At 35.0% G+C, this 22,426-nt stretch overlaps 1 protein-coding gene across 3 annotated transcripts in view; it reads right to left on the bottom strand.

Annotated features, from left to right (window-relative positions):
- The window catches only part of LOC149537649 (uncharacterized), a 112,980-nt gene extending 95,667 nt beyond the window's left edge, over window positions 1-17,313 (bottom strand). The window contains exon 1 of one of the 3 annotated variants that reach the window (XM_089798997.1): window positions 16,964-17,313. The gene's annotated coding sequence lies outside the window, so the exon portion shown is untranslated. Of the gene's footprint in view, window positions 1-16,947 lie in introns of all 3 variants that reach the window. The other 2 variants (XM_089798999.1, XM_089798998.1) reach the window with 2 other exon arrangements.
- Between the last annotated feature and the right edge of the window lie 5,113 nt (window positions 17,314-22,426).

The following is a 22,426-nucleotide window of genomic DNA, read 5'->3' as shown; positions in this document are numbered from 1 at the left end:
TTCTATCCTTCAAATGTTAATGTCCCCATGCATTCATGAAGCTCCTACTACACCAAAGTCCCCATGCATCCATGAAACTCCTGCTACACCAAATTCTACATGCATCCATGTCGCTTCATAACACCAAAGCAAATTTCCATATCACATGTTACTTGTGTATGCTATCTTCTCCAAATAGTTTCCACAGAAACAACTTCTCCTATGTTCACTGCAATCCCATGAAATCAAACATCCATTACCTCCCAAGATGTAATGATAACTTCATCAAGATTGGAAAACTAGTAGGTTTAACATGCAAGCTATTATTAATCAAAGACTATTGAAAAATTGTGCACTAAAATTGATTGCTCAAAGTTATACACCATTAAGTTTCCAGAAACATTATAAATGCAATTCATAGGCCCGTGGATATGTTATTCAATTGGTCTACGGATGAATAAAAAGCTCAATGCAAACATCTCTAACATAATACTCAATAAGGCTGCAAAAGAAGGGAGCAACACTCTTGGAATACAACCACATGCCTAACATTCCAGATCAACTTGTTCGAATAAAGAGGACCCAATTATCAAAAATAACTTAAAATTAATAGTGTGTGCTTTTCTGGTCTACAAAAGATTTTCGTTTGCATATTAACTTTCAGGGTCCAAGAAAAAGGGCTTCCATCTTTGTGAACCCAAGAGTCAGTAGTTATGAGCCTTGGATAACAATCGAGTTATTTTAGTTGTTTATAAGTAAATGGATAGTAACAATTATTTGAATATAATGATTGGCAATTGCGATTGAATAAAGCAATAGTGATATAATGCCTAATACTGCAACAGAGTTGATATCTTCGCGTGCATATATTTTGCAATGTATTCCCAACCTACTGCACCTGGGACATTGTAACTACTCTTATGCTAGATTCTACTGCAGGCATCATTCAAAAACTATTGACAAACTAAACATAGGTTAGTTGTATATTTCAAAGTTTTAAATAAGTGTTGGTTTTGTATTTGAACTCTCGTACTTGTATTAAATATGTGTTTGCATTCTACAAAAAGTATCTTGCTTTCTTTTAAAACATCCCCATTATTCACTCGACACTACTATTGTTATTATTTTCAAGGATATTTCTTTGGTGTCTATAGAGTTATCTTTGGCAAGTTTAGTAGATTATTTTATTTCAATACAGAATCTAATTTTGTACTCCAACAGCAAATTTAAGAAGCTATAACAGTTTCTGCAATAATCAATTTCCAGTGGCTATAATCTAGAATTCAAGAAAGCTTTTCAAAGTCAACAAAGTCTTGCCACTAGTTGTTGCCACCGTACAATTCAAAATATAAATTAAACGGAAAATTAAAAAAAACATTCGCAAGAAAACATACTGAATGTGACCAAGGTAAGATTTTTTCTACTAGCAGATCAATAATTCCTTTTAGAAATTTTCACTTTAGTTTAAAATTTGTCATCCAATCTTAAATGTAACAGAGTTCCTTGGTTCATGAAATCAACTAGGCAATCCACCTTGTGATCAAAGCTTAATCTGTCTATATTTTCAGCATTTTTATGTTATGAAAGAAAAATGGAGGTATAGAACTGTACATTGGGCCCCCAATATGTAAAAAAATGCCCTCGTAAAGAAAAGGAAGAATATTAAAGAACGGAATGGAATAAAGAGCTTTATATATTAAAGGAAGATTTATTTTGTTTTCCCATAAAGTTGTCTACTCCCAAAACACAATGAAATTTTGGATTGAGATATTTTAGGAAGACAAGATAGTGACTATTCCAGAGAACCACAGAATGTACAAAATATACAACTTTTTTAAGAAACAAACTGAAAACAAAGATTTTAATATTAACTTTTAGATGTCCGAATTGCAAAGAGGACCGTGTTCACTAGCATGGTGAACGAATGCTAGACAACCCAACATGGTTCCTTTATAGTTGCAATCTTCCACACCCAAAAGGAATCATAAGAGATAAGACCAGGTGTGAACCTCAAGCAATTCTAATAAAACCTAGTCCATAGCAGCATTCTATTTACATTGGATCAAAACAGTAAGACAAAAGTGAAAATAAAATTCAATTAGCCAGCTTCAAATAAAGAAAAAGGCCCAATACAAACTCTAGAAACAAAAAAGTTAATATTGCATTCGTAAAATATATAAAAAAACAATTGTTTTATTAATTCATGTCAATAATGCACATAGATTAGAAATAAGCATAATAAATTAAATTAAAATAAGTAGCATTTTAAAATTATTATTTTAGTATTTTGCTTTTACATGAGAGGATATATGTAAAAGCTAAAGAGCTGTTGCTAAGCTATGAGGCAGGTGCCCTTGACATGGAGCATAGTTACTTTTGGGGGCAAAGCAATGTCTTTTAATCTAAACCATCATCAAGGTACAAATTAAAAGAAAAAGAATCATTAAGTCCAAAATTTTAACTGCAAAAATCTATACAATATCAAATGTTTGAAAACAAATTACAAAGCACTCATTTTAACCCTGACTTTTCAATCCTCAAGTCCTTCAGTACTTTGCCTCTAGAGTCAAGTCATAAAAAGGACTTAAAAAATAGGAACCACACTTAGGAAAACTTGAGAATCAGCGCAGTGATGCGACAAGTCATAAACACTCTAGGATTGATCATGAGTTTTTGTAATGTCATGCTACTACAAAACATGCACCCCTTAAACTTGGCCATTAAGCAAAAGGAAATTCAAAGGTGGCAATGCGGTCCTCTGAAATGTATTTCTTCTAACTTTAAATAAAAAGAACAAAAAATACTTTGTGAATTGAATTGACAATTATAAAAATTTGTTTCTTTACCTCCAAAATAACTTTTCAAAAGTAGCAACATAATCCTTCAAACTTTGAGGAGTATTCCTTAAAGCTTTCAAAAAAGATTAGAAGACTACTCCCTATGTTGACAATTATCAAGAATTTGTTTGATTGTTAAACATCCAAGATAGATTAAGGGTAAGTTTAAGTCGTGTTCTATTGAACATTGACTATCCCTTATTATTAAGGACAAGGAGGAAGACTTGGTCGCTCATTATTTCAATTTTCAATTTCTCGATTAAAAGTTATGGGATCATAAACTATATGAGATTCCGGACCAGATAATGACCCCACTCCAAATGAAAGAATGTGGCTATGTGATTAGATGTAACACTTTTCTGTGCCAAATGATTCCCTTGGAGAAACTTTATACATTTGAATGGAACACAATTAGAATGAATGGTCGTGCTTTTGTCCTTAGTCAAGCCAAAAACTCAATCTAGAATGAGTGCAGAAATCCGTATGTCTCAAATATAGACTCCTGATAGTTACTACACCTCAAATAATAGATAAATGAAATGATAATCAATTGATATTCAATATTAAATAAAAGGGAGGAATACTCCTTGAGTAAGCAATTACAAGATCTTTCCATAATAGAAATGATCAAAAACTAAAGGCAATAGAAAGTTACTAAAGTAATTAAACAACTTAAAGAACAGAAAGCTACTAAAAACTGGCCGACTTAAAAGAAAGTTATTTACATGACCATGACACTAATAATTACAATATTACTTCAATACCCTCCCTTCAGGGTCATTCTGCTAATTACCTTAATTCTGACATAATCTGCAAGTTATTTGGCCACAACTCCTCCTCTTTAGAACATTCTACGACACGAGCCTAATTCTTAGACCCTCCCTAGTTGGAATCGTAAAGCTAGCTGGTTTCTATAGAACTTCCTCCAATGACCAAGAACAAGAACAAGCAAAACACCTTCAAACCTAACCAATCCATCCTTCCCATTAACCAGACACCGAGATCAACTTCTCAAAAACCTTTGATCTTTCTTAATAAAGATTTGGCAAAAAACTCAAAATCCATTGATTTTGCCAAAAATTGTGAAACAAAAGTTGTTGCATATAGCACCGTGATTATGTGGAAAAACAATCAAACATTTGAAGCAATGTTCAGATTGCATAAAATTTAGTGAAAAATTGTCAAACTCTGGTACATTTGCAGGAACATTGTTTTCCCTAGAAATCTTATTTGCAAATTAAAACACTTCGCAAAAAACCACAACTTTATAAAAGATCACCAAAACATTGTATCGAAGAGTGAAAGTCACGATTTTGTGAAAAAAACATCAAAAACCTTTTTTTAAGGGAAAAACTATTATTGCCTAAGAATCTTTTTTTTTAATCGTCAAAAAAAGCAAAATCCATGACAAAGAAAACCACAATTCCTGGGAAAAATCAAGCAAAACCTTTTACATTACAAAAATCATATGTTTTTTACTACATCCCCTAGGGGCGCATCCCCACCCAAAAAGGCCACATTTTGAAAACAAGGACGTCCCAGGGATGAGTGGATAGGTAAGGGACATCCCCCCCCGGTCCCCCTTCTCTAAAAATTCCCAGGAAACATGGGGACTTTGGGAAAATAATTTGGGGACATTCGTATGTCCCAGGGACTGTTGGGGACACCTTGGAAGTCTCCGGGACGGCTGGGCGTCCCCAATTTTATAGGCAACATCAACACTTATAAAATATATATTTTAATTTTAAATTGGGCCTCTCCTTCCAAGTTCACCCTAGCATGCTTATTACCATTTGGTAGTTAATTCCTGCTATTTGGGGGCCCTCTTATTAGTATTTAATATTGGTGTTATAGTCATGCTACGTGCTCTGAATTATTTAGCAAACTGTTTGCAAGGTGTTGGGAAGGTCTGAAAAGTGCATTATAGACATAGAACATGTATACTTATGTCATTTTCTGGCAATACATCAGTGCTAGGTTGGTCTTAGGTAGATGTGGGTCCTTTGTGGAAGATATGGCGAATATTGAAGTTGCATCAAGATACTGTCTTACTGCAACAAACCTATATCATGATCAGAACTGTACAGAGGACCATAATATCAGTCCACTTACAATGAATTGAGTGTAGTTTTAGAATTAAATGATAGTAATGTGTTTCAATTTGGAAGGTGGGGTTATTGTTCATGTTGCTATTGAAAATGAATTCTAAATTATGTTCTTCGGTATATTTCAAATTTTTATGTTATTATTATTTTAATATTACATCTACATTTACAATAATTCCAAATTATGAATGCATTATAGCATATTGAACATCGAGTTTGATTATTGAAATGTTGTATTTTAAGGTTCTATGATATTTAAATGGCATGGTTTATCCATGTCTTCATATGAATGTAATGTATATATGCAAATTTTCCCATTCCAGAAACTTGGGGGAACATAGTGTTTTTCTGAAAAAAACACAAAAAAACATTGCAGGTCCAAAAAGAAAGCTGCAGATGCCACAATTTTTGTCCATAAAAAATTGCTGAAAAAATCACAAATTGTGTGGAAAAACTCATTAAGTGGTGGTGCAAATAGCAAAAATCCATTGCACTAAACAAACCCTTTGAGATCAAAAACCAACAACCCTCAGTCACAAGAACAAAGAAACCTTACAAATCTTTAAAAACTTCATTGTTGTGGTGAAAATAAGTTCAGGAATTCTGCAGAAACTGACATTTTAGAAAATTAATAAAAAAACACAAAAAACTTCAATAAAAACCATGAATTTTATATAAAACATGCACCAAATCCAATATCTGCTCTAATACCATGAAATGATAATTGGTTGATAATACTCCTTATATAAGAAATTGCAAGATCTTTCCATGACAGAAATTATCAGGAACTAGACACAAAATAGAAATTTACCAAACCAACTTAACAACTTAAAAAACCAGAAGTTACTAAAAACTGACTGACTGACTTGAAAGAAGACTGTATAGACATTATAGTAAATATTACAAAATTATTTTATCGAGCAAAAAACAATTACAATATTAATTTAATATAAAAGAGGCAGAACTCAAGTAAGTTTTCACAAATTAAACCAACCTTCAAGCTTCAACTCTTGTTGCTGTCTAAAGCAGATTCGGGTGGATAACACAACAATGGGCTTAGGTCATAGACGTTCCCTGAGGCTACTGAACAGTTCTACAACTTGATCCTTAGAGCCCTGGTGTTAACTATCAAGTTCCTAGGGGCATGAGATTGAATGATGGCTAGAACTAGGATAAGCAAGTTAATATTTTTAATGATCAATCAAGTCAAGCCCACAAATCACTTATAATCAATATTTGTAGCATGGGAAATTAACAGCATTCAACCAAATTTAAAACGCCAACTCAGAAGATTGTCAAGTAGAAGACTCCTGGAAACAGAAGCAAATTTCATTCTAGAAGATGACGTACCCTCTAAAATCTGTTGTTTTATGATCAGATTAGTAAGGAATGCAGATTCTAGTTTATTAACACAAAATGTACCCTGAGAAAACCTTCAACCTTGAAGATAAAAAACCCAGCATAATCTCTGGTAATATTTATCAAAACTCAGATCTGATTACAACTTGACACTATCAATAGTGAAATCTATTAGAACGGGGCTCTAAATCAGGCTTTCAGCGCTGATCCTTCTTCTGATCTAATTGATCTGCAATACATCTGTCAATTAATATACTAGTCAATATTGATATTCAAGTATATATCGATCTGCCAGAGATAATATAGCTGCCTTGCTATCAACCTAAATGATAGACGTCATATTTATTATACTTATATAATCTCCAATATATATTTCTTCGGTATATGTTCTGCAATATGTTTATTATCTTCTGCAATATAAATACCATCCTTGTTATTATCTTCAGTTTATTTGGAAGACAAATAGATTGTCGTCTTATACTTGTGCCAATGAATGGGCCACATCTATTCATAGCTGCACCTCTTTGTGCACATTAATGTGTGCCTCTTCGTTTATAATAAATCGCAGACTTGTCAAGGTTAATCAGATCGTGCCTTCTGGTCCTCCCGACACTATTATTTCAACAAAATCTTCCTCCAAAACCTAAGAGGAAACATAAATCACCACAAATTCAAGCTAATAAAGATCTTAAAGGTGGTTTAAGCTAGAATGAGGACCAGAGTTCGAAATATTCAAAGAACACTTCAAATTATGAATTAATCTTTACCTCAAGAATCTCAGGCTGTCTGGAAGAATCTTCCTTTTGAGACCTTTCATTTGAGGGTTTTGAAGATTCAACATTCCAGACTAGCCAGTATAGTAAAGAGCCATATTCCTAGTTGCAGCTAAGTTCTTGTTATGCATTTATCATGACAGTACTTCCCTCTTTGCACTATTTCTTTCTTTACCAAAGGCATGCAGTTTGTCTGGAATTTCTTCAATGCTCCTTATGTCTCATAATCTATTTTCCTCTGCCATTGATAGGTTTGAAACCAGAAACTCCATGGAGACTACTGATTCCTGTCCATTAATTAATTGAAAGAGTACAAAATTGCAGGAACTTTTATGCTGTATGATATGCCCAAAAGGCTGGAGGTAGCCTTTTGGATCTTATTACTCATTTCTGTGTGTCCTGTAAAATATGATTACAATTACTTTGTTTTGCTTCACTATTTCTTCTCAGTTAACACACGGTGATCCTTTACGCTTCATCTTCAAAATAGTTAAAAATCTGCTCTATGACTTGATCTGCAAAATGTGTGCCTTTAAGACTTGTTAAATAAATGAGCATCTAAACCTTGTAGTATTGTATTCTTTTATAAAATCCGCAATGCTATTGTCAAAGTTGTCAATCAAGACGTTTGCTTCTCACAAGTTGCTAAAACATCTATTGCATAAACCCAATACTAGCATATATCACTTCTTGATGGATCATCTCGCATATAGCTCTTAGACATCCAATAGGTTGTAAGGGCTAGAAAAGCTCCTACAGAGAGGAGCCTGTTATAAGGAAAGACTGACATGTCTTAACTTCTTCAAAACTGTCCCAATGCAGTGTGTGATGGATATTCCATCATCCGTGTCTTGTTTGTTTTGGTTTGTTATTCCTTGTTTGTTAACATTTTATTTTCAGTCTGTGGTATAGCTGTATAACCAAGAGGTTGTTCAACAGAATTTGTTATGATAGTTGGGCATGTATACACGTCAACTCATTCAATACAATCATCTGAATTATCTTGCAATCTGTCTATTATAGCATCACAGATTTTGGTTGTGTTGTAATGCTGCATCTCAACCATCTGCTACCCTTTTGTGCTTATGATCATCCTATCACATTTTAAAACCTAGCATTTGTTAAGGTTTAAGGTAATCATGATTGCTCTCATTGGTATTGTTAAACTGACACTGTACGCATATCTAGCATGTTGAGGTCATTTTGAATGTAGGCATCACGAGCTTCCTGTTCCAACCACAATTCATCACAAGAGATTACAATCTGTTTGAGAAGGCAGCCGGTCCCTAAAGGAAGAGGGTCCCAATTTGAATGCCACCAAAGTATTTATTTGTGTGCTGAGAATTATCTCAAGGTGTTAGTTGCATTTTTTGCACAATAGGTGTTCCTCTATTAGCTCACATTGTCTGATGTTGATTGCACAAGGACATAAGTATAGGGACTGCCAGAAGAGTCCTTGGTTAAAATGGTGCATTCATTGGCAAAAACTCAGTTATGGTATTCATTGCCTAAAAATGGCATATTCATTGAGATTATCTGCAGTTTATTTCCAATATTACATAGGTCCTAAAGGACTAGGGACCAAGGGGGGCAGTTTCCAAGACATGGGCACAAGAGGATCCAATTTGGGGACAACAGTGACGGTGAGTGAGTGGTGTTGTATATATTGCATACTATACATATAGTACTTGAAATGCTAGTTATGAATATATGTATAGATTTATAATAGTATAAGAAGTAAAATTAATAGCAAACTTGCAAATGCCAAATACTAAATACTTGAACATTGAACAATGGAGCATTGCATATTGAATTACAATAAAATTATAAAATTATCAAAACCACAAATGGAAGATTTCTATCATATCAAAAATATATGTACTGTAAAAGATAAATACAATGTAACCAGGGTGCGCGCACCCGGGTCAAAAACCTGAAGCAGCCGGTGCGGGTGCATCACGCAACCGAGTACCCTCGCTGGCCAAAAATGCACCGTCGCACCGGTCAAGCACCCGGGTGGTTTGCGGGTGCTCGGGTGCAAGGGTGCTCCCAGGGTGCTTCTAGGGTGCTCGTGGGGTGCGGCCGGCTGAATGGCCCAAATAGTTTTAAAAAAAAAAATTCTTTCTTTTCTTTTTTAATTTGTTTTTTATGCATGCTTAGAGAGCACTTGGGATGATTCCATTCTCATTATTGGCATTTTGTCATTTTGTTGATATGGCTACGATCAATTATTTCATTTCACCGTTTCATGCTACTCGGCTCATTGCCATCATGAGCATCTTTATGATATATCATATATGATATTCATATTTGAAGAATGAATTTTGAATCTTGCATCTTGAACTAAGTTAATTTGTTAAATGGGTATGAAGTTTCAAGTTTCAGGTTTGAACTTATTGTTTGTGAATCGCATTTCAATTTTCTCTATTCAACTATATTTCGTATGTTATATAATATATTGAAGTATCATTTCATAATTAGCATTTTCAGTCATATATATTATATATTATGCAACCTCCTCCCCCTCCTCTCCCCCCCCCCCCCTTCGCACCCCGCTGCCACACTCCCGCCATCCCCAAATTGAGGCCATTTTTTTCCCACACCCAAAACTCATCCCGACATCCACCTGCACCGCCACAGCCCGTGTCGAGGTAACACTGGATAAATACAATAAGTAGTGTGATAATACGATATCAAAACAAGTACAAAATGTCAAGATGTAGTCAAGGGAGGCCTCAAATTATCCTTTGAGGCAAATTCCTCATCCCAGAACTGCTAGACTCCTCACTATCAAGATCTCTACATCTCATTGCATGGTTGGGTTCTCCTAGTACATGTGTGTCTTGCGATCAATCATAAGTTTGTTCCTCTTAGAGAGTGGATAACGCTATAAGTATACTATTTGTCTTTGCAATTGAAGAACTAGAAACATGAGATGGTAGACAAATGGCTAGTGTGGTAATCTTCATTCGCTATGACATCTCCACCACAAAATCGGGTCCTCATGTGTCATAGTCGTTATATCCATCTTTGTTGCATCTGAATAACCTTTGAGTAGTAAATGTCATCCACCCAATGCAAATTTGCCTAGCAATATGACCATCAAACATCCTATTAGTGTAACATCACTCATCCTCGATCAATGTAACTCTACCAAGCCTAAGCATGTACCCCTTTGGATTCAGAGCAAAAGCAACCATGTGCAAGGGACTTTTTCAGTTTATCTCATCTACACTGAGTGATTAGTCAAATTTATGCTCACTATAACAGGCTAAAGTGGGGTCCTCTTGCACAATAGCTCCCATTTGACCAAACATGGAATAGATGCACTCATACACCTCTTTATGGGTAGGTGCATCCCCATCACCATATATGATCACTTGAAAAAATGGAAGTAATGGTAGAGACAATGTATTTTGCATCACTCCAAACTTGACCGCTTTTCACTATCTCCTTTGCCCTCTTCCTTTGCTCTGTCTTGGCCTCAAACAGCCAATTCCACTCAATCCTAATAACCATAAGTTGCAATGCCTCTTGCAAATCAAGCATTCTCTGTAGGAGAATGTAATAGGATGCATAATTGGTCTAAACTAGTTCCAAGAACTCCTTCACCTAGGTCCTGAAGAGTGCATGTGAAGCGTGATGATTACAAATAAACATCTCCACATCTCTAGTACCATTGACCGGTTCTCTTATTCAGTTAACCTTCCCCATGTCCTTGAGTGCATTATTCATGGCATGCACACAACATGGAGTCCAAATATGATTGCAGGTTGCGTCATTAAGCTCCCCTGATGCTCTGCACATCTATTGTATCACTAATTGGACCAAATTTTGAGTCCCAATCTCTTCAATAGCCTACCTGAGGACCTCAAACTAAAAATCGATATCTTTATCTTGAGAAAATATGAGTTGTCTGAACATGTAACCATGATCCTGATGAGTGGATGATGCCTAATGTTCGTCCACCTATCCATAACTACGTTGCATCTAGACTTTATCCAGCATTCCTTCATCTGCTCCATCAAAACATTGATCTAAGCATAGTTATCCAAGATCATAGTCCTCAAGTTGTTCTCACCCAGTGTCACATATGATGCTCCCCCCTTTGTCACCATTGACATCATCTCTTTCAAACTACATGCAATGGGATGCCAATGGAATCATCAATCTGATCCTTCTGCTGTACATTGCACAAATCAGCTACAGGGTCATTTCCTGCCTTGTACTTTCCCTTATTATTGCCCTCCCCTGCTGCACTCTAAGTGGATGAAGATCCTGAGGGTGACCCTAACACCATTCCTACTCTTTGATGCAATGTACAAGCAGAAAACATAGTAGGCATTACCAGTGCATTTGTTAAATTCGTTGAACCTGCTGCCTAGCAGACAAAGTAGTAAGCATTACTAGTGCATCACCTTTGGAAACTACCCGAAGTTTGTTGAACTCAATTTGGTACTTGATATTTTTAGTATCTTGCAAAAATTTCCATGAATTCACACCATGTCCTTTCCAAAATAGGAAGTGTGCATTGACTCTAGTGATGCTTCCATACTATGGCATACTACAAATGCCACATTTCCATTTTCTTGTGCCACTACTGATGGGTTCAGGATTGTTGTTTTTGTCGCAAATTGTTTGAGAGGAGACTTGGGATCATAAGGACCCCTAGCAAACTATTTCAAAAGCTAAAAGAGGCAAGCAATCTATAGAAGCTGGTTCACTAACCATGGAACTATTTTGGACATCCAAATCAGTCTCATTTTCACTCTCCTCAAGCTCAACCTTGTATTCCAATTGCCTTCCACCCCCTGAGAATGAATTTCCATCTCATATAACGAGTATGAGAGCTCATTGTGACATTACTTTTCACAAGATGAAAATAGATTTTGAAGCAACTAGTTTCTGCCTACTTAAAAAAGTAAATATTAAAAACAAAGTCTAACTCTAAAGCAAAACTTAAATTTTGTGCATGTTGAAGGCAGAATGAAGAATCATAATAAATTCTTCATTTTGCCCTCAAGATTCATCATATGACATAAATTAGCATTCAACATTTTAAAATTTTAAAACAACTTGAAATTCAAGGGAAAAAAATCAGAAAATAAAACAAAACCCTACCTTAAACACTCACTTCTTTTACTTCTCCAATCAGTCCTTTTTTCTCCTTTTCATTCTTTTCCATCTGTTGTAGCAATCAAAGAGAAAAGCAAATGCAAGAAAAAAATTAAGCTTGGAGGGTTTATGTGGGGCTTAAAATGGCCAAGGTGGAACTCATGCTTACTTGGGGTTGAATGGAACCCAAACCAAAATTGAATAACATAATTTTTTAAAAGTTACCTTTTTATGTGCCATTGCTGGGGGCACACACAGAAGTCCACAGGATGGTCAAGGGACTTTTGTGAGTCCCCCCACATCCCGGCAGCATGTGGGTGGCAAAAAGGTGGTGGTGGTAAGCACCAAGTCATCTGTCCGCCCATCCCTGGCATGTCCCCATACCGGAAACTTAGGGGTTTGGGTAGGGATGCATCCTCATCTTATAATGTTTATTTCTCTTTCAGAGTCTGCATTGTTTCTTCCAAGGAAGTTTGTTTCTGCTTGAAAGTTGCACAAATTTCCATAGGTATAAATTGCGGATTCAATCCAGAGCGGTCAGACTGCATGACCACAAGTCTCCATGCCTATAAATATATATGTTGATGACCTAGTTATCCCATGCAACTTGGAAACAACAGTTGAGATAACCAAAAATGATCTCAAGAAGGCATTTGATATGACAGATCATGGACTACTCACCATATCTTTGTACCTCAAAGAAAATATTCTAAGACATTGCTTGAAGACTGAAGGATTCAAAGTTCTGACTACACCTGTGGAATCTCCACAAGTAAACATAACTGTCTATCAATAGATGGTCGGATGTTTGATTTACTTGACATACACTAGACTAGACTTGATTTTTGTTGTTAATTATCTTTGACCATTCATGCAAGAACCAAAAATGTGTCACTGGACATACACTGGACTAGACATCAGTTTTGTTGTTAATTATATTTCACAATAGTTGTTAATTATATTTCACAATATGGTTATGTGTTGGTAATAATTAGGAAATGGGTCCAAGTGCATTTAGGATATTGTGTATTTATGAGGATTATCTATGATCATACTATTTGTTGTTAATTAATTACAATTTTCTTGTTGGAATTGCTATTTTTTGGCGGAAATCAGGTATATCCCAAAAGGGGAAATTACAATAACTTATCCAGACAATGACATTCTTTGTGAAGTGCAAAGTATCCCCATTAAAGTGGCATGTGTGAAGAGTTTAATTCCACAAGTTTAATGTTATTGTATAATTAATGGCTTGTGGTAGGGTAGTTGGTGGGCTGGTTCTATGTGTGGTGTTTGTTGGGTCTTGGTGAGAAAGGCGGCGGCATGACTCATAAAGGGTACATCTTTGCAAAAAAGGGATCCACTACAAAAGAAATTTATGGTCTCTAATTGGAGGCTTACCCCCATTTTAGTTGTAAAGCCCCAACTATAAAAAAATTTATCAAAATTGTTCTTGGGAAGTTCAGATTAGGATTACAAGGTCCTCCTCCTTGGTCTAAGGCCATGATTAGACATGACAAAATATCAAATTTTCCTTTCATATGGTATGCAAAAGGTTTGATTGCTCCAACCATTGCTTCCAAAACATTTCAAAGGGATGTTGATTCTAGGTTCCTTGTGAAAATTGGAAGGTGAAGGATAGATGTCCAAAGAACGTACCAATGTGCTAGCTCTTGTGAATATTGGAGTTGCAAACTACTTAGGTATAGAAGAGGTAACATTGAATTTGATGGTTAGTTATAGTAGAAAGCACCTAAGTACTTCCAAATGTACTCATATTATTTTTAAGGAATGCAATCTTGAATGACAATGGTTATGGAATATGGATATTCATCACTCTCAACATCCTAGTGGTATATAAGACTTGTAAATTAATGTGTATGTTTTATGGAGGTATCTTGAATTATAATGTGTCATTCATATAACCTTGCAAGCTTAGCTCCTAGTGATGAACATTACTTCTTATGTGCCAGGTGAAATCCCTGATAAGATCAACCTTACATAGTTAAATGCAAAATTGATTACCATTCTCTCATATATCTTCCTAGAGAGCATCTTCAGCTTGGCCTTACAAAGGATAATGTCTTAAGATGGTAATTAAATATTAAGAATTATAGGCAAATGAGTTAATTTTGATAAGATCCTTATGAGAGAACATCTTGAGCTAGGCATCAACATGAAGGGTCATGTCTTCCATATTGAATCAAATCCCCACTAGGGTGAAGTTTGTGTAGGCTTCATGCCATGGTGAACCTTGCATAGTCAGCCATTAGTGAGGTAACCATAACCTATAAGATGCGGGGAGTCCCCAATAAGGTAAATTTTGGATGATTACCACCTGGTACAAAACAATCATCCCCTTTAGATGTGTAGATTTACCCCATCATTCATATGAGCTCTAAATTTAAAAAATTTGTTTGATTTATTCTATTAAAAATGTCTTTTGGCATTATGCCAAATGTATGACATCAAAAATAGAAGATCTGTGACCCTGACCATTTTCCTTTATTTAAATCTTTGGCAATCTTTAATTTGCTCATTCCATATAAGGTTTTGCACAAAATTTCCGCTTCGTTGTTCAATGTTCAATCTTTACTCAGCATCATTCTCCATGGGGCCAATTCAACAAATGAGAAAAGTCTCCTGTTTCTTGTTCCTCCTTATTCTGGGTTTCAAAATGGCATTGCACGCATAATTTTCATTGTCTGTTTCAACATCAACGCAAGTGACCTTGAGACTCACAATAAATGCACATAAAACATCTAAACCTGAAAAAGTGCTACACATATTCTTCAAGGATTTTGCAGTTTATTCCATGCTCTAGGTAAGCCCAGCTCCATGTCTCTGTGACAGAACATCTAAAAATGCTGATGGAAGCTCCTACTTCTGTGTTCCAGTTGGTCTGGCATACCAAAAGTATGAGATAATTGACTAGGTGCACCAGAACATCAAAAATGTTGATTGGAGGTCTTAATTCTGTGTTTCAGCTGGTTGGACTTACAACAAAGTACAGGGAAGACGAAACTAAGTGCACTCAAGCCATTTTTTGCTCGATGAAGGTGACAACGAAGGGTGGGGATTCAAGGTATGCTCTAGCAAAACTCAAACCTATGAAAGCTAGATGCTAGCAGTAGAGAACACTACAGTGTCAAAAGAAGCTTATGGGTTTAAGTCTGAGCTGGTTGATGTCTTACAATTGATTCCTCACAAGTGTAATAATATTGTCAAACAATGGCATAAAAGTTTTATCAACTGCAATCAGAATTATATAAGCGCATATATACAACAAAATGAACAATCGGCTAACCACAAAAGTAAATAATGAATTCACATAACAAGAACAGGTATACAGCAGACCGTGACAGATCTAAATTTACTTAGCACAATTGTGAACCACCCTTACATCAGAGATAACAAGCTATTTTTTAGCTGAGATAACAAGCCATTTTTTATTCTATCAAATCACATCCCTTAACCTAAACTGACCTTCAGAAATATTACCGAAAAAATTTGTTTGCCCCATTGAGCTCTATAATTTTGCTCTGGTGAAGCTTACAGATAAACAACCAAAGCTTTCAGATACCCAAGTTACAAGTGCTTGCATGGAAGATTTTCCATGCAGAAGATTACCCAAGAATGTTGGGGATTTCCAAGAAATTCTTCACATCCCACCAGGATTTCCCACTAGTTCAGGTCATCCTCTCATAGACATCATTAGTTAGTTCTTGTATCAGCTATTTCACAGGGGTTGATGATGAGAGTATTGGACCTTCATTGTGAGATTCCGATTAGTGGCAACCTTCACCTCCTGACCAAACATTCAAAAACCCTGGTCCCTTCATTTTTATCAATGACTTTTCTTTTCTCGTGGTTATTTGGAATTAAAAATATTACACAGCGGTAACCAGATACATGATATTATCTCTGACCATAAAAATCTAAAAGCTTTTATCTTATAATGTTTGTAATGATATTATCATTTCGAAATGTCTATGCTTTACCTGTTCTCATTCACCCAGCTTGGTAGCTAGGCCCTTTTTGTGCTTCACTTTTGATTTTGTCTTGTAGCCTCTTTATTGAGCTCCTTTTGGCTCTCCATGGTATTTAAACCAAGTATGGTCATGTCGCAGTGACCCATGGTGGTCATCGATGGACTTTAGTGCCAATTTTTTCTTTCTTCAAAACAGGCAAAATGCATTATTAACAATGGCAACGATACTGATAGCCCAGGGGCTTAGCAAGTTGCAGGAGGAAAGCTGGAGAGACGTGAAAAATGTAAAGAGTCGGGAAGATCCAAAGTGGCACACCCTTCCATTTCTTTCCTAAACACAATCTTTATCAAAGAAATGTGATTAAAAACCTAGAGGCGAAATTATGCTTTTGGGACTGATTGAGCAATAGCACGGTGTCATTAAAATTGGCGACGCCTCTTTCGCCACTAACAGAGTTTATAGTGAAAACCCAAAGAATGTGTTCATTTAGCTGGTGGATGAAGGACATGTTTCCAAACAATTATAACTATGGTGGCAAAGAACCAGAACAAGTACAAATTTAGTACGAATCTCGCTTCTCTAACCGCTAAGTTATTATTTACTATCGGCATTGCATGGCCATTGGTAAGGTCGTTTCCTTGAGTATAAAACCAAAGAAATTATACAATCAAGTTCCGTCGCATGAAATATCGGCGCGGGAAAAAACGGTAAAGAGAACCCTCTCCCTTACAAAACATGTAATACATATATCAATAATATCCAGAGGAAGTAAAATAGAGGAGTAAACCTTGGGCAAAGATTACCGGTGTGTTGAAAGAGAGTTTTGATGATGCAGTTGGTAGCTCTTGAGCGCTGGATTTAAATTCGTAAAACAATCAATATCTCCAGCAGTTTCGAACCTGCATCCTATCTCGCATTAATACTGAGACCCTCATTTTCATTGCCATTAGACAAAAAGATAAGAGGCCGTACGGAAAAGCGGAGCTTAGAGACGGTACATATAGGTCACAAACTGATAAAAAACTAGTCATATGGCAGTGTTTATTTTCTGGTTAAGGGTTGCAAACATGCGCGATTAGAAGACACATTTGTTATCCGTGGCCCGCAAAGGCTCCGTATCTTGTGAGCTGTTGTTGAAGAGTTTGGGGAATTTAAATTGCTATCTATCGAGTGAATGAATGTATTTTAATGACCACAAGTCTTATCAAAGACTTGTATTAGGAAATTAGGTATATGTTTTGCATTCTTCATTTTGGTGCGTCAAATGCGAATAAAGAGTAGGAATGCATATTCTCATTTTGCCTCTAAAATTAGCATATGTCCATTCAAAAAATTAGTCGTTTTTAGAATATGTCATTCCTATTCTCAATTTGCATTTCTCTGATTGCACGCCCAATTCAGTCTTCATCGCCCAATTCAAACTGCGATCTCAAAGTTGTGGCTCAATAATTTTCCTATGTTTAGAATCATTTGGAAAGCATTCAATATGCAGGTCAAAGATTTCACTATGAAAGGATTTGTATTTATTGATATACGTGCACAAATGAAAAACTAATTGATGAAAGATGGAGAAATTCTACATTCGACTAAGATTGCAGATGGGACTTGGAGCAATGTATCAAAGATAGTCGTCACAGTTGTTCATATGCACAAATGATCAACTAAGGTGTAAAAAGTAAAAAATCTAATGCATTCTAAGATTTTTTTTAAAAGTATCTAGTCACTTCCATATAGAAAATGCCTTCAACGTAATATAGAATTTTATTTTTATTTTTTTAACATTTTACTACTTTTTCAAATAAAAGTTACCAATGATTTGAAAGATTATTTTTGTTTGAAAGTAGACGATCATTCAGCAAAGTAAACATGAAAAATCTAAAACATTCTCGAGTTGTTTTCAACATATAATACTCGATTTAGCTAACGTTGAAAACAAAACTTTTGATAGCCACTACAATATTCATGTTTAGCCCAATCTTGCAAGGCACGAAATAATTAATAATGTGATGCCAACCTCTGAGAAATTCATTTTTTGGAGGTGGATTAGATTTACCATCTAGCATGGCTTGCTTCTCCTGTACACTACAAGTATAATTATGTCAAGACAATCATATCCACATTGTGTTGCCAATTATGGCCTTCTGTGTGTTTGGATCTTGCTTTCATGTCTACACATGTTTGCTTTCATGTGTTACTATATGTTAACTTCTGAGTTCTCGTGTTTAAGTAGATTATGATATTTAATGTATGTGCACGATGCATTGCTATATTTTTTGTTTGTATTATTAAATCAAGTCTCTCTCGTTGACCCTAAAATTAACATTATTCCAATTCCAATTTTGTATGACCAAACAAGAGATTAACATATTCCCAATCAAATTCAACATGAACCAAACAAGATTGGGATTGCTTTTTTACATTCACATTCATATTCCTATTTTCAATTCCTATGCATGCAACCAAATGAGCCCTTACAGAACTAGGGGAAATGACCTAGTAGCCGCCCAGGCTAACTTCGTGCACCTATAGTTCTTAATCTGTAAATTGAAATTTGTTGATCTTCTTAGTGAACCTCTATAGGTTAGTGAAGAGCTTAAAACTAACCTTTTGACTTTCACACATTTACAGAGCTCTTTTTAGAACTCATAGAGTGTGAGGTGGTCTAAAAGTGTTATTTTAAAACGTTCATTCGATACCCACCACTAAGACTCCCCAATAACCATTATAGTACTTTTTGCACAAATGAACCAATCAGCAACCAAAAGACCTAAAAAAATGATCAACTATTAGTACATGTGTGATCAGCTATTAGTACCTTTTTATGGCAGTAATTAGGGGAGAAAGGTAGCAATAATTAGGGGTTTGGACATGGTGGCAATGCATACATGGGCTGAAACTAACTCATTTCTCCTAGTGGTTCTTTTCCAATTTTTTTTCATCAAAATGTTGATCTACATAGTGTTCTTTCAAATTGTTTTCATAGTCTGCAGAGAAATCATTTTCATAGACTTGAAAAGAAAATGTCATTACGTTTCAAACACCTTGTATTCTAGAAAATGCACATTTTTCTTTCCAAATCTTTTTGAGCATTGTCAACCAACCCATTTCATATTGTACATGATGGGAACTGATTCTCAATTGTGCTACTAATGACCTAGGTTTACCTTTGATTTCCACTTGTAGTCATTTTTATCCTCGTGACTTTATGTGGGATTGATCTCTTTCACATATTGGATTTTTTGCTCCCCATTTGTTTTGCCTACATAGCAACTTTAATATTTTTCAACACAAATCTTTTTATCTTTTCATTAGTGCTAGGATTTTTTTGCATGTCAATGTCCCACTTATATAGCCATTTCTTATTATGCCTCATCCACGTCCTCTTTTTGTAGTCTAATCTCTCCATGACCGGTAACTTGGGCTAGCATTGTGTATCCATATTTTCAACTTTATTTTAATAGCTTAACAAAAGGATAACCAAGCTTCCATTAAGCACATATCTGCCTCAGCCAAGGGAATTCATACGGAACTATTGATTTGAATTTTGGATTAGTACTAATAAGGTGTTTTTTCTATTCTTTTAGTTTATTTTCATTTGTGGTTAGAAAGGTTGTTGGACCCCAAACCTCATAATAATACAACACAATTGGAGTGACCAATAGCCAAAAAGAGTCTTTTTGGTTTTACAATCCCAAAGTTCCACTCATATACGAATATTTCATAGCAAAAAGGAAGCTCTCCATCCCCCTTGCATCCACCTAGCTCTATAAGTCTCTTAACTAAGCCTGGTCTAAAGGTCAATTCATAAGTATTTATATGAATGTTGTTAAAGAATCTTAGCAGTGTTAGGAACTGTCTATTTTTTTCTATAAGTGTTGTTAAAGAAACCTAGGAATGTTTTATAATTAGTTGGTGTTATGGATTTTATATTTACTAGTTATTAATGATTTTATGTTGAAAACTTGTAAGAAATTTGTTGCCTTAAAATTTAATTGTATCAATCAATGTTAAATAGTAATTTAGAATATTCAAAATATATTTTAATTATGTCATGTGTAACAAAGCAAATTAATTATGGGTAGACTTATCATAACAAGATTGAAAGTTTAGGAGAAGTCTTGCTACAAACAACAATTGTGAACCTCAGAAAGAATGCATATTTTTCTTGAAATGATTAACTAACTATAATGTGTTTAATGACATGTTTTGAGGCTTTGAATAATGAAGTAGTAGTTGATGTTATAATGTATGATATAAAATTTGATCTTTGAGGATGTTGTAAAGGAATTAGAATCGACTACTTGATGGATAAATTTAGTTCATTGAGTGTAATGATGTTTCAAATAATATTTTATGCTACTTATTTTATTTGTGTGCTTAATGCTTTAAAAATGGTTATTTAGCCATCTACACGGGGAAATCGCTAGTTTAGTAGCATGGTAGTAATGTGAGTGTTGTTGTTAGTATTACTTAATGTGAATTGAGAATTTAAAGGAAGGGTGTCGCATAAGTATTATATTAGGGAAGGGTAGGAATTAAATTTTTTCTCTATGAGTACTTATCTACTAGTAGATCCAGTTTGAATTATTTTTGCCAAAAGTTTAATGAAATTTTTATTTTGTTAGTCCCAACTGATACTAAGAGGAGGAGGGTTGAGAGGTGAGTCAATACAAATTTCCTTACCAGTTAATCTTGTTCCTAGTTAACTAAGCTTTAGTGCAAGTGTTCTAAACAACAATAAAGTAATGAATGCAACAATATAAAAGCAAGTAAACTCACACACAAAAGCATACATCAATGACACAAAGATTTTGTATGGCTCGATAAGAGGATAAAAACCACAGTGGGAGTAATATACCTATTAGCCCTTATAATGCATGTAAAGAGTTTCCTTGTTAAAGGCTATAGTTGTTTCGTCTAGGAACATAGTCTATTAGGAATATTTTTAACCTATTAGGATTACAAGAAGCCTTTAAAAGCTACTTGGTTAGAGCATTTACAAATCTTTTTCTAAGAGAGACCTTGTACAAGGATTTAGAAAAGCTTATTACTGAAGCTTGCCCTATTAAAATCTTAAAAAGTGATGCAATGGTAAGAAGATAAATCTAAGTGAATGATCTAAAACTATAACACTATCTTGCCTTGTAGATCCCTATTTATTTTATTCCTTGAAGATTCATTGATCTTCTTCCTTTCTTTGGCTTGTCCTGTGAACAACACTAGTTCACCTCTTTCTTCCTTTTTTTCTTCAATAGTCAATCTATTGTTTGATTCTTTCTTCTCTACAACTGTGTTCTTCTTTACTAGCTTGCACTCTCTCTTTGAACAAAGACTTCAATAATGAAGTTCAAATGCCTTTATATACTCTTCAATGTTTGGGCATCGTTATCCAAAACAAGATTCCACTCAATTTCAAATTTCAAATTCATACTTAATCAATTAACAAAAAACTTGTGACAGCTACTAGGAAGGTCTAAACTAAGTAGTCCTATCAGTCATTCTGTGAGTCTAGATGTAGCCAATGTCCTTATGTACTTCTACCACTTTGACCTATATGCATGTTACATCACTTTTTTTTATCCTTATGTCTTATCACATCCTCAGTGACCCTTTATGCTTGATCTTTGATTCATTGCATTCTTAAACATGTTGCATGTTGTGACTTTGACTATGTCACCATACATATGTTAATCGATACACTCTTCTTGTGGTGGTTGTACTAGCTTGCAACATATCCATACTCTATTAATCAATTTCAATCAATGAAAATACTTTCATCACCATTCATTATGTTGAATGGACTTGCTAAGTCCAACATATGTATATGTTGGTTGTCGTACCATCTCCTTGTCACATCAATGTTTAGTACTACAATATCATAGGTGAATTATAGTTAGTTACATTGTTGTATTAGATCCATCAAACTTATCAATTCCAAGTTGTTAAGTTCCTTTGGTAGGGTTGGGGTGCTCAACATGATAGGTCGAGCATCAAGGGACCAAACCACTCCATAATTGGGTAGTAAAAGCACTTGGACCACATTGTTGTCTCAAGCCCAACAGATGAAGAGTAGACCAATGGACGAAGGACATTGGAATACATTTATTAGTTTCATATTTATATACCAATGATTTGACCTTATGGTCTTCTTTGCATCTCATGATGCAATCACACTTAATGTACTTTATAATTGATGTATTATGATAATTTGACAAGTTGGTCATCATCTTCATTGAGTTCTATTTTATATCTAATTTTTCATGATG

This window comes from Cupressus sempervirens, chromosome 9 (assembly GCF_028749045.1).
Source record: "Cupressus sempervirens isolate cs-2001-9-10 chromosome 9, ASM2874904v1, whole genome shotgun sequence".
NCBI lineage: Eukaryota > Viridiplantae > Streptophyta > Pinopsida > Cupressales > Cupressaceae > Cupressus > Cupressus sempervirens.
Note: the sequence above shows the minus strand (reverse complement) of the source record. Positions and strands in the feature narration are given on the sequence as shown.